This window comes from Octodon degus, unplaced genomic scaffold (assembly GCF_000260255.1).
Source record: "Octodon degus isolate 3935 unplaced genomic scaffold, OctDeg1.0 scaffold00387, whole genome shotgun sequence".
In the NCBI taxonomy this organism is placed as follows: domain Eukaryota; kingdom Metazoa; phylum Chordata; class Mammalia; order Rodentia; family Octodontidae; genus Octodon; species Octodon degus.
Window position 1 is genome coordinate 147,368 of NW_004524963.1, and position 14,149 is coordinate 161,516.

A 14,149-nucleotide genomic window follows, 5' to 3' on the forward strand; every position below is an offset into this window, starting at 1 on the left:
GAGGGACAGGCAGCTTGGAGGGTCACACGCAAGGGAGGGACAGGCAGCTTGGAGGGCCACACGCAAGGGAGGGACAGACAGCTTGGAGGGCCACACGAAGGCAGGAACAGGCAGCTTTCCACAGGTAAAGACACCCACTGGCTGCTGTGCTTCTTCCCACAGGACAGGAAACCCACGAGGGGATTACGCCAGGCGTTAGGCAGTTCATTCTGGTCATGCATTCTGGAATCGGGGAAACAGCCACAGGACGGGATTTATTATGATCCAGACCTGAGATAAAATTACTGACTGCTTGCCCTTCAGAAGTCTCTGCTCTGGCTGGCTGAGGAGTGAGTCCAGATTCCCTGAAATTAACGTTACTTCCGAGTCAGTGTCCACCAGTCCCCCCAAATTCTGGTTATTTGTCTCCCCAAAGCACCCTTACCCTTGTACAGGCCACAAGAACTTTAAGGGACAGCTGGGAGAAAGTGACTGCTTGTACTTTCACAGAAGGCCCGGACCCTGCCCGGGTGGTGGCTGGGTGGGATGGGCCTCCCTTTTCTTCCAGGGACTCCCATCTGGGAAGGGACTGAGGAGCCACGATCCTGTCTTCATTTGAGTCAGACTTCCGTTCACTTGGAACGGCGCTTTGTGCTCACACAGGTCCGTAGGAATGTCGTAGCAAGCCTCCTCTTCTCCCGCTTGCAGGAGCAGCAGCACTCCCCAGCCAGCGCCATGGTTTTGGGAGTCTGGACCGAGTCCGATCTGCCTGCGGCGGATGAGTTCCCCAGCCCCGGCCACTCCGGTGACACTGAGGGGTCCCAGTCCCACGGCGGCGCTGCCACTGCGAATTCCAGCCCACGGCCAAGAGGTCGCAGAGCGCTTCGGGACTCCTGGACTCTTCTCACAGATCATTTCTCCCCACGCTGGGGAAGGGTTTCTTTTTCAGACCCTTCCACTGAGTGTCAGTTAGGGCCGAAGCATGACCGCGAACCTTTGAGATACCAAGTGCCCAAACTGTTGTGAAGTCACTGCCTGGCACAGCGACGCCTTTCTGAGCATGCGCATGCCCTCAGTGCGCGCTTTTATCTGACATTTAGCTGCTGGGGCGACCTGACCCCGGGGCGAGCAAAGCCAGATTCGCTAGCACGGGAAGCTGAATAAATTCCACTGCCAACCACTAGAGGGAGACACTGCTTGACGTTATTGCTGAGGGCCTATACTAAAAAAATACAGTAACAAGCCTCAACTCACGGTCGCGACCCTAGACTCAGGCAGAGCGGAGCAAATTGCATATGATAACATGTAAACAAATATCAACATATCATTTTACACCATAAACACAATCGTAAAATTTGAAAATTAATTAAAAATTAATTTTTCCTTCACCCTCCAAGCATTTACAGGTCTGTTACATGGCTGATTGTTTTTAAATATATGGAAAAATTCTTAGATTTCAAAAACTCATCTGCTAGTTCTTTTAATTATTGGTGCATATTAGTTTCACAGAGTGGATTTAGTTTTTGAAATACTGGTACATGCAGGTAACACACTTAATTTTCATCCATTTCTCTTCTCTCTTTGCCTTATCTTTTTGCTTGTCTGTAATAATTGTTCTCCCTCTCTCCTGTCATCTTCTTTTACCTCTAATTTTTTTTTTTTTTTTTTTTTTTTTTTAGGGAAGGGTCTACAGGGTGTTCAGGGTCTCACTACTAGATCGCACTTGTGGTGATCCGCCTGTTTCCAGCCTCCCAAGAGCTGGGATAAGGGGCGCACGCCACCACGCCCAGTCTCAATTGCCTCAGTGTGCTCCCGGGTGTGGGGCGGCAGGGCAGGCCCGGGGATCGAACCCCCGTCCCTGCGCCTGCTTGCAGGCACTTTAATCCACTGAACTATTTTGCTGGCCCCTGCTTTCCATCTTTGCCAGCGTTTATTGTTTTTTGTATTCTTAATGAAGACCAATGAATGCCCTTCGGATGGGCCAGGTGAAAGCTGGATTAATGTCGGCTTGATTTTTCACTTCCCTAAGGGTTAAAAATGTCGAACGGTGTTTTCATATTTTTATTAGTCGTCTGCACTTTTTAAAGGAGTGTCCATTCATTTGTCCATTTACTGATACACTACTTATTTCTTTACTGTCTTTTGAATTTCTCAAAAAAATTCTGGATATTGATCCTAGCCAGGAGTACCTGGCCAAGATTTTTCTCGCGTCCTGTGCGCTGTGTCTTCACTGTACTTAATTTCCTTTGCTGTGCAGAAGCCTTTAACTCTGGAACTAGCTCATCTGTTGCTTCTCACTACTGTTTCTCCAGTTCCTGGAGCTATGCTGAGGAAGTCTTTCCTTTGCTATGAACCCAATTATTCTGTTTTCTTCTATCCGTTTCAGACTTTCAGGTTTCCTACCCAGGGCTTTCATCCACTCTGAACGCATTTTGCAGTAGAATGAGACATATCGAGCTAGTATCAATCTTATACAAACGGATATCCAGCTTTTCCTGGTGTCATTTAATATATTCGTTGGGCCTTTGTCAAGAATCGGGTGGGGTGGCACTGCGGGCTGCTGTGTCTGCTAGTATATTCCTTAGTCTACACATCTGTTTTGATGCTGGTATCATGATTTTGTTACGACAGCATCGCAGCATATTTTGAAGTCAGGTAGTATGAGGACTCCAGCACTACCCTTTTTGCTTTGGCTATTTCCATATGGGTTCTAAGATTTCTTTTTCCTAGTTCTGTGAAGAATTCCACACAAGTAATGCGTTGAATCTGTGTATTCCTCTTGCCAATACGCCCATTTTAGCAATAGCAATTCTCCTGATCCATGAGCAAGGGAGGCTGTTCCATCTTCTAATGTGTTTCTTCAGAGTTCTGTAGTTTTCACTGTAGAAGCCTTTCATTTCATTGGTTAGGCTTATTCCCAGGTGTTTTATTATTTTTTTTTAATATTTATGTGTGTGTGTGTGGGTGGGTGTGTGTGTGTGTGTGTGGCCAGCTCAGCCCACCAGGGGGCGGGGCTGGCTGGCATGTGGTGCTGGGGGATTGAACTGCAGTCCCTGAGCTTTGCTAAGCTTGTTCTAAGTAGGTACTTTAGACCACTGAGCCATCTCACCAGCCCTGTTTTGATTATTTTTAAGCTATTATGACAGAACTGTTTTCCTGATTTCCTTCTTAGAGAGTTACTTACTGGTGTAAACAGGGAACCCTACTGACTTCTGTATACTGATTTTGTATTTTGCCCCACTATTCAATTTGTGTATCAAAGTCTTCTGGTGAGTTTTTAGTACTCTAAGTAAAGGACCATAACATCTGTAAATAATAACAATATGACCACATCCTTTTTTTCAGGGATATTGAATTTTTTCAAAAGCTTTTTTGCATCTCTTGATATGTGGTTTTTTATGAGGTATATCACATTTAATGAATTGCATATGTTGAATTACCCTTTAATCCCTAGAATAAAACAACTTGGTCACGTTGCATATTCTTTAAACAAGTTCTTAAAATCTACAAGACTTATTTGAGGATTTTTGTATCTGTGCTTATGAAGAGTATTGGTCTGTAGCTTGCTTTGTTTTTCTGCAGTCTTTTACTGATTATTGTAGCAGAGTCATTCTGGTTTGTACAATAAATTGGAAGCATTATTTTCCTTTCTATTTCGTGGAATAGTTTGAGAAGACTGATATTCTTCAAAGATCTGGTAAAATTCAGTAATAAATCTATCTAGTAGTAGGGTTTCTTAGTTGTTGATAGTTTTTTATTACCACATCATTTTCATCACTGAGGTCTTCAGGGACTGTTTGTCCAAGTATTTTCTTAAATCTCCATTGGTGTAGTTTCTGATTTCCACTTTTGCTGAAAGGCTTGCTGCTGATCTCCAGCTTCATTCCACTTTGATCTGATAAGGTGCACAAGATTACTTCAGTTCTTTTTCATCTGATATTTGCTTTGTACTCTAAGATGTAGCACATTTGGGGAGCACTTCCATCAGTTCCTGAAGAGACTGTGTGGACTGCTCTGGAATGGAACACTCTAGAGTCTGTTGAATCACTAGCTCTGTAGTATAAGTTCTTTTGTGGATTGCTTTGTTTCGTTTTGTTTTTGGTCTGGTTGCCCTGTTTGGTGAAGTCTTTAAGTATAGGCCTCATGAGAGGTCTTGCTCTGTCCTTTTATGTTGAACAGTGTTTGGCGTATGAAATCGGGTAAGCTGATATTTGGTGCATCCATATTTGCCACTGTTACCTCTTCTTGAACTGGTCCCTATCCAAATGCACACCAGCCTTCTTCAGTGCCTTTGGACCAATTTCAGGTTGAAGTCTACTTTGTCCTCATCAGCATAGCTACTCCTACTTGCTTTCCATTTCCAGCTGCTGGGAGTATCATTTTCCACCTTTTCTCTTTCACTCTCTGTAGGTCTATGCAGATAAGATTTCATTTTTGTAGCCCATATATAAATGGATATTGGCTTCGATCCAATCTTCAAGTCTGTATCATTCATTCATTTATTTATTTATTTATTTATTTATTTATTGCAGAACCGGGGATTGAACTCAGACCCTTGTGCTTGCTAGGGAAGTGCTTATTCTACTGAGCCATCTCTCCGGCCCCAAGTCTGTGTCTTTTAAATGGAGAGTTAAGACCATTTACATTGAATTATTACTAAAAAGCATATACTCACATCAATTTGTTTTTTTTTCCTAGTGTTTGATTAATTTCTGCTTTTTATTTATTTCCCAATTCTTTCTGTTGAGTGGTGTGTCTTCCTGGTCTGTGTTAAGATTTTTTTGTGCAATGCTGACTTAGTGATCGTGAATTTTTTTAGTTTATATTTATCATGGAGGGTCTTATCTTCTCAAATTTTGAAGAAAAGCCTTGCAGGGTTAGCAATTATTTTCTTTCATGACTTCAAATATATTGTTTCACAGCTTCCTGACCAGTAACGTGTCTGTTGCAGAAGCTACTGTTACTTTGCTGGGTTTGCCCTTGTAGGTGATTTGTTTCTTCTAATAGATTTCAATATTTTTTCTCTGTTATAAACTGCTGGTATCTTGACAAAGATGTGTCATGGCGAGGTTCTTTTCTGGTCATGTCTATTTTTTAAATATATTTTTAAAATTTATTTATTTATTTTATTTGTGTGTGTGTGTGTGTGTGTGGCCAGCTCAGCCCACCAGGGGGCGGGGCTGGCTGGCATGTGGTGCTGGGGGATTGAACCGCGGTCCCAGTGCTTTGCTAAGCTTGTTCTAAGTAGGTGCTTTAGACCACTGAGCCATCTCACCAGTCCCTGGTCATGTTTATTTGGAGGGATTTTTTTTTTAATGTATGGTGCAAGGTCTCAATATGTAGCTCAGACTCATCTTGATCCTCCTGTTTTCAGCCTCCCCAGCGCTGGGATTACAGGTGTGCACCACTACACCCAGTCCTGTTTGGAGTTTTAATTGTCTTCTCTACCTAGGTACCCATCTCATCTCTCTAAGCTGAGATATTTTCTGCAATTATTTCTTTTTTTTGCAATTATTTCAGTGAAGATAAGTTTTATTCCATTAATCTGTACTTCATTACCCTATTCTAGGCTGTGACTTTGGTGTACAGTGTCTGGGACTGTCTCTACTTCATACCTAGGGGGACCTTTTTGAATTTTTCATTAACTTTATAAACATCATAAACATTTTATGTAAAAGATGTATTAGGGCTGGCCAAATGGCTCAGCCTATTAAAGCACCTGCAAGCAGGCACAGGGGCCTGGGGTTTGATCCCCTGGCCTGCCATGCCAGTCCCACCCCCGCCCCCGGAGCACGCTGAAATGGCAATTGAGACCGGGTGTGGAGGTGTGCATCTGTAGTCTCAGCTCTTGGGAGGCTGTAAATAGGTGTATCAATACGAGTCCATTCTAGTAGGAGACCCTGAACACCCTGTAGACCCTTCCCTAAAAATACACACACACACACACACACACACACACACACACACACACAGATGTATTAAAAGATGTACATAAACTGCAGAACACTTCCACATAGACCTCGTCATGACATATTTTTGTCAAGATAATCATTTAATAAAGGGACATGAAAATAGAAAATTTGAATAATCTCATGTACACTAGATACATTGGCTATAATAAAAAATTAAAATTATTCTCCCAATAGAAACTCTAGTTCAGAAATATTCGCTTATGATTTCTTTCAAACACTTATGGACTAATAAAACACACAAATACTTTTTTTGGGGGGGCTACCGGGGATTTAACTCAGGATCCGGCACTTGCCAGGCAGGCTTTTATTCTACTGAGCTATCTCCCCAGCCCCAACAAATACTACTAATTTATACAGCTGTGTCCCAAAACTAGAAATAGAAAAAACATACTCCAATATATTTTATGAGCTGAAGAAACAATTGGTACCAAAACTTGACAAAATGAGGAATTCACAGGAAATAAAATCTCTTATGTAAATCTAGCTGTGAGTCACAAAAATGCCAGTTAATAATGTTCATTTATGTGTAAAAAGGTAAGCACATCCTGACCACAGTACTGCTTGTTTTGCTTCAGTGAAGAGTAGCTTAAAGTTGCAATTAAAATCAATCAGCATAATTCAATAGATTAATAGAATGAAAGTTATCTTAGCGATTAGACAAGCCTGTTGAATAAAGCAGAAATGTCACTCATAATCAAATATGAGGCTGGGAAAATGGCTCAGTGGATTAAGTGCTTCCCTGGCAAGCACAAGGGCCTGAGTTCAATACTCGGTTCTGCAAAAAATAAATAAGTAAATAAAAATAAAAATAAATAAAGGGGGCCAAGAACATGGTTCAGTGGAATGAGCACTTGCCTGGCAAGTGCAAGGGCCTGAGTTCAATCCCTGGTTCTGCCAAAAAAAAAAAAAAAAAAAAAAAAAAAAAAGAAAAAGAGAAATCAAATATGAATTCACCAGAATAAAAAGGAGCTTTCTTTCATTTGAAGAAGCACATTTTAAAATTCACATTAGCTACCATTTTTGTAGGTGAAATGAAGATGTTCAATGAGTTAAAGAAAAATATTTCTAGCACAAGTTTTCTTTCAAAATCAGGCTCTTCTTTCTTCTTGCTCGTATGAACTGTACGCTACTCCCTCCTTGAGCACTCCTCGGTTCCAAGCTATGGGGAAGGCCCCAACTGCAGTCACAGCATCACCCAAGAGTACGGAGCAAGCGCTGGGCCGAGAAGCACCAGGCGTGGTCAGGAGAATTTCTCTTTTCTCATTACTCTCTCCCCAGTCATCGGTTTTAATGGATGACGGTAGAATTGAACATTTCCTCAGTTATAAAACAAGGTGTAAAGGCTCAAGTCAACAACTTCTGACATTGCCAGTTCTGCAGATAATACGCTATTATATGGATTACTGGACTATATTGGATTACTTTGCTGAATTCACGCACCTGCAATATTTGAATGGCAATGGAATACCCATCTCTGGCAAAACTAAACAAAAAAGAGGGACATAAATGAAGGACCATTTTATAGTGAAAAAATATATATACCTGTATATACAAAATAGTTACGGTAGATCTACAGCTACTTTCTCTTAGTTCAATGAGAAGAAAGATTTGTACTAATAGTGTTTAGACAAGATATCACGTCTGCATCTTGTACTATGAATAGCTACTATGAAGACAACAATACACAATGTATTCATTATTGTAACTATCCTACTAATCTGTTTTGAAACTGTGTCACTGCTATTTCTTTCTCAATAAAATTAATTTAAAAAAAAAAAAACCTTAAGGTGTGTCCCTGCCTAGGGCTATGAAAGACACAAAGATATTTCCTGTGACAACTTCTCTTCCGCACAGTGCCAGGGGCACCAACCAATTAAATGAACCAAACATACTGATAGACATTGTACAAAAACGTAATATCCAAGTAATATAAAGATGTTTTTTTAAATTAATACGGAATATTTTCAGGATCAAAGGGATACATGATTAACATTAAAAATTGCATTTTAGGGGCTGGGGAGATGGCTCAGTGGAATAAGTGCTTCCCTGGCAAGCACAAGGGCCTGAGTTCAATCCCCGGTACTGGAAAGAGAAAAAAAAAAGCATTTTAGATTTCGGGCTCCAGACCTAAAGTCGGTAAATGTTTCCTTCTTCCTCCACTTTCACCTAATGAGCTAATGCAGTATGTCACTTACTGTACCTGGCTCGCCTCAAGTGTGTATAGAGGCCCCTCTACCTTGCAGCATGTGTGAACGCTGAAAGGGATCTGATGCTGGAGATGTACTGGCTACTTCAGCCATTTCTAATATGGTGGACATACTGACTGTGTTTACCTTTTGGCTGCTGTGAATGTTACTCACGTGACTATCTGTGTACAACTACTTGAAGATCTATTTTCACTTTTAAGATTTTATTTTGATTGAGAAAGGGTCTGCCTTCAACTAATTCTGCAGCCCAGATTGGCCTCAACCTCACGGCGACCTCCTGCCTCAGTCTCCTGAATGCTGGAACTGCAGGCATGTGCCACTATGCTCAGCTTTGCTTGCAATTATTAAGTGCATAGTCTGGAGTGAAATTTCTGAGAATGGCAACGCGACATTTAACCTGTTCAGGAACTATACTGTCTCAGTTACTCTTCTCTTGTTGCTGGGACAAATACCTGACACTCAAAATGAAGGAAGGAAAGGTTTATTTAGCTCACAGTCACTGGAGGTTTCAGTCCATACTCAGCGGGCTCCAAGGCAGAGTGGCACGTGGCAGAGGGCAACCTTTCATGGCAGCAGAAAAGAGCAACAGAACAAAGAGAAGAGCCTCAGCTCAGGCAGCCAGCTTCTCTTCCCTCCTTACACTGAAATGCAAATACCTGCTCCAGGGCAGGTGCAGCATCCACACCCATGATAATCAATCACAAACCCCAGAAGCTGACCTATGACTAGGCTTTTGGGAGACAACTGTACACAAACCATAACATGTATCATTTTACATTTTTTAAAAAATGCATTGGTACAGGGTCTCACTACAAAGCTTGGGCTTACAGTGATTCTCCTGTTTTTAGCCTCCCCAGCGCCAGGATTACAGGCATATGCCACCACACCCGGTCTCAGTGGCCAGCTCAGCATGCCTGGGGGTGGGCCGGTGCAGCATGTGATGCCAGGGATCAAACTCCGGTCCCTGCACTTGCCTAAGCAAGCCCTTATTCTGCTGAGCTATCTCACTTGCCCTCATTTTACATTTTTACTCATAAGACCCAGTTCCTCCCCATCTTCGCTGGCACCTGTTTCTTTCTTTCTTTCTTTCTTTCTTTTTTTTAACTTGTCTTATAATCCAGTGGATGTTACTTGGTTTTTAACTTTTTTTTTTTTTTTTGCGGAACCGGGGATTGAACTCAGATCCTTGCATTTGCCAGTCAAGTGCTTATCCTACTGAGCCATCTCCCCGGCCCCGAGAACTGAGCTAGGGCCAGGCCCCCGTTACTTGGTAGGTAATAGCAATTTTTTATCCTATTGAAAACTAATGGTGTCCATCTCTTATGTGCCTGCTGTCCACTTCTACTTTCTTTGAGGAAATGTCTCTTCAAGTACTTTTAACGTTTTTCATTAAATTGACTCTCTGCAGTGCAGATTTTCTGGCGTTGTAGAGCCTTCTTTTTACACGCTCTGGATATAAGACCACCATGAGACATGTGTTGCACAAGTCTTTGCTTCCACTCTACCCTCTGTCTTCCTACTTCGTTGGTAATGCAAGTGGGTCTATCACATGTTTAGCTCGGGTGAAGTCTTGCACTGTGCGATTCTGCTGACACCGCTCGTGCATCTCGTGTCACAATGAAGAAACCACTGACGCGCTCCCGCTGGCGAACATTTTCCTCTTTTGCCTTCTGAGTGTTTCACAGTTTCAGCCCTTCCATTCACAAGTACGGTCCACTCTGGCATATTTTTGTATATGATCTGAAGTGTCTAGCTGCTTTTTTGTCACAAGCATACTCTGTAGTCCCAGCACAATTTGTTGAAGAGATTGTTTTCCCTCATTTTATGACTCTGTAGAAAAATCAACTATAGTCCCACCCAGCCGCCCTCCTCCTTGTCCCTGGCTTCTTTAGCTTACTCTTGGAAGCTGGTAAGGCTCACGAGATCATAAACTCCAAACCTGAACTAAAACCTCTGTGGGAACAGCTGCCACTCCGGACCCTGAGTCGCGGTTGGGCTGGCTGTGCCTGTCCGGTCCTTCCTAGACCTCAGCGTCCTTGCTCTCCAAAGCCCGGGCCCATGGGTGCTTGCTGGGCCCGAAGCTCGCTCTGAGCCAGGAGGTGATCCCGTGAGAAGAGTAACACCTACCTGTGAACATTACCAGAAGGCGGCCTGCTCTTTCAGCTTGTCTACCAGCCCAGCAGACTCACTACTGTGTGTGGATGGGTGACTGTGTACATCCTCCTGTTGCAGGCTGCCTGAGTTAGACAGAAATAGTACAGGCAGTAAGACAAGGTCAGGCCCTCAAAGGAGATAACAAAATCCGGACACCTTACAACTGTGGGAGGGACAGATGTTCCTGCTGTGAGCCAGACCTCAAGACCAAACAGATGCTAACCTCCTTGATGACTGGCATCCAGGATTGATCACTACCCAGGCAGAATCATTGTCTGAAGGCCACCAGATAAGGTCCTGTTTTACATTCATGCCCCCTTGCTACATGACTCGCTACCCCATTTGGTCCTGGGCCTAATGAATTTTACCTGAGCAATGGTGCTTATAATCCCATTGGTTGACCATACTTTTGTCCCACCCGACATCCACCTAAGCAAGACCCCTTCTTTTCTACCTTAGCCCCACATGGTTTTGCCCTATAAAAATAACCTGAAGGAGACAGCTTCCTGGGCAACCCACTAGGGCCCTCCTTCTGTCTCTCTCTGACAGAAGCCTTCCTTTCCAATAAAGTTTTACCCTCAACCTCCGTGTGTTCCTAAAATTCATTCTTTGGCTTTAGAGAACACGAACGCATCCAGGCCAGCTCAGGAGTTTCACGGCCCTGTATCACTCCTTAGGTTTACTGCTCACAAACCGTTTCCAGCCCCGTCTTCTCAGGCTCCCTCTCGCAGCTTACACACTCCAGGATTCACCAGATTGCACTAAACTCCTGGGCTGTATGCACACAGCGAACTTCAGGGACACAGCTCACCTCGCCCTCCTGCTGTCATGCCATCTTTGCCTTGTATTTCATCGACAAAGAAAAAGAGACCTTGGTAAAAACTCTGCCAAGCTGGAATCATTTCTGCCATAACCCTTACAACTAGGGGGAGCTGCCTTTCCTTGACATAGGTGGGTATCACTTGTACAACGGAACTCGGAGCAGCACAAGTACTTGTTCTCATACACGAGGGCCTTTAGCAGTATCACGGCGGCTCTACTCATGCAGTTCTGCTTTCTAGGAAGAGGAACTGGGAGCGGAGTTAAAGAAGAGCATTTCACAGTGCAGTGTTGCGGGCAAAAGAAGCTGCTGAAGCACTAATAAAAACTGAACAAAATTTTAAAAAAAGCTGTTGAGGACTGAGGAACGCATATCTTTAGACTGATGGTGAAGGCCTCTTTAAGTGACTTTTTAAAAAATTGAAACCCAGTGATTAAAAAACAAGGTTTGTGCCTCTTTTATAGAAGACATCAGTTTCTATCCTGTGTTCCTGGACCAGGCAAATGTTCCAAATTCTATTGCTACACATTCCACTCCACCTAGGTGCCATTTACCACCAGGAGGGACGTACAAGCTTTTTACAATGGTCAATTACATTCCCTTCAAACAGCCCCTAGAATTATGTCCTCCTTGCCTTTTCTTCCCCCCTGGAATAATCTCATTTACATCAGTAGTTTACATTCTCTTTGTTAGATAATGTTCATGAGCACTGTGAATGTTCACACACACACACACACACACACACACACATATGGATTTTTAATACTAACAAGATGTTAAGACCCAAGGGATAATTCTATCAGTAGCAACAGAAAGTAACACTCTAGGGTTGGTGAGATGGCTCAGTGGTCTAAAGCACCTACTTAGAACAAGCTAAGCTAAGCAAAAGCACAGGGACCATGGTTCAATCCCCAGCACCACATGCCAGCCAGCCCTGCCCCCTGGTGGGCTGAGCTGGCCACACACACACACACACAAAATAAATAAATAAATAAATTAATTAATTAATTTAAAAAAAAAGTGCCACTGTAGGACATTCGATATGTGCTAATAAGAGTCTTAAGTACTTTATATGTATTAGCTCACTTGAGCCCAACACATGCTTAAGGAGTCCTCTCAGGGAGGTAGCGTCCACCAATAGCAGAACTGTAATTGACACTTCCTGATTATCAGCCTCATTTTACCAAGGTAGAAGGTGAGGCACCAGCAAGTAGGTAGGGACCTTGCCCAACACTACAGGATGTGGCAACCATGAGGATCAAACAAATGAGAACAAATAGGTGCTATTCATTCAGAGAAAAGAGATTAGCTACTGTGGTTGCTGCAGGCTGTGGGTCAGAGATCTCTTTTAGTGTGTGGCTTGGATTTTCGGCTTGGATGTTCGATCTCTCCGCAGCTGGAGGCACAGCCAAGTGGGTGGCTGGGAAAGGCGTTTCTACAGTCCCTCGCTCTGTATGCTGCTGCCTGGGTGCGCAGCGCCACGTTCCCAGAGTAGCAGCCCAGTCCCGCTCACCCACCTACCCAGCACGCCAGCTCTTCGGGTTCCAGACCTGACTCTGCTTGGGAACTGCAATGCCTGCCCTGATACTCCACCACTCAGAGCGGAAGCTTCCCCTCCACATGCTGGGGAATGATGCGCACCTCACAGCCTCTTCTGAGGACTGTCATGTGACCCGTGCAGGTGCGCGGGGTCCGGTCTAGCAGCTAGAAAGCTCCAGGGTTGAGCTGTCAGCACCAGCACTATGATCCTCTTGGTACCCCTTCATCCTACAGGGCACCTGTTCAGCTCTGTTTTCTGTTTACTATAGTGCACAGCACAAGACTGACCCAAGGGCAGAGATCTCATTTTCCTACTTACAGTCAGCAGCACACGCCCAACACTGTCACTGTGTGTGTGACCATGTGCCTTCTCGTGTTGTGTGACCATGTGCCTCCTCATGTTCACTGCTCAGAACTGTCTCCAGCCCCAGCTTCTCATTCTATATTTTTATTAATTTTATTGAGAAGCAAATAGTAATGAGATAGTTTCAAAACAGGACAGCTGCAATAACGAATACACTGCATATTGTTGTCCAGCTTCTTGTTCTAGATCTCACCGGCTACACACCTCTGGATTCGCCGCATCTCACCAAACTGAGTCTGTTCCTACAGCTTGTTCCCCTCTCTGGGTCCTCTGTCTAGGGGACAGCCTTTCACACCCCTAATCAGGAGTGAAACTTGTAAAACTGTCCCTACATCCCACCTCATCTTCTGCCTCCTGGAGATTCCTCCCTACGGGCAGTTTCAGTTTTTAATGGATAGTCCATGATTCATTTAACCACTCTACCCATCAGGGTTTGCATGAAGGATGTTCAGTTTCTCTCTGTTTTCAGTAATACTAAATACCTTTTTTTTATTTTCTAGCATTTCCGGCACTGGGGATACTACTCAGGAGTTTTTTCATGCTCAGCACCCACCATCCTTCCACATTCTTAAACATGCAACAGTACTGCAAGTAGTTTTTATAAAACGCGTGTCTAGAAAGAGAAACCCTAAATCTCGCACGCTGCCACGCCACCCCGCGTGCACATACGCCCTCTCCACGCTTGCATGAGCACCGGTCTCCCTCCCGCCGTCCCTCCCGTTGCTGGAGGCCTCCATTCCTTTCCACCAGCTTGGCAGGTGAAGACTGGTGGTTTCCACTTGCATTTGCACACTCAGAAGGCAAGGCGCTTTCCTGGCTCGCAGGTTAGCTTCGCATTCGCCGTTCTAGGAGCTGCCCTTGGATACTTTTTGCCCATTTGGGCAGCAGGATAATGAGAACACAAGAGATCTTTATCTTTTCTGTATGTCTCTAAATGTTTTACTTTGCTGTCTCAAATATGTTGCTGTTGTTAATCAGAATGAGGGAAAAAAGGGAAGGTAAAAACACACATTCTCAAAGAATGAAGCAAGGGGCCAGGGAGATGGCTCAGTAGAATAAGCGCTTCCCTGGCAAGCACAAGGGCCTGAGTTCAACTCCCGGTTCCACAAAAAAA

At 43.9% G+C, this 14,149-nt stretch overlaps 1 long non-coding RNA gene across 1 annotated transcript in view; it reads right to left on the bottom strand.

Moving 5' to 3' along the window:
* LOC111814639 overlaps window positions 1-13,044 on the bottom strand; it is a 16,861-nt gene extending 3,817 nt beyond the window's left edge. The window contains exons 1-3 of the long non-coding RNA XR_002819566.1: window positions 12,991-13,044; window positions 11,007-11,153; window positions 10,286-10,395 (exon numbers count right to left, since the gene is read on the bottom strand). This is a non-coding gene — a long non-coding RNA (uncharacterized LOC111814639). The remainder of the gene's footprint in view (window positions 1-10,285; window positions 10,396-11,006; window positions 11,154-12,990) is intronic.
* Window positions 13,045-14,149: the final 1,105 nt, after the last annotated feature.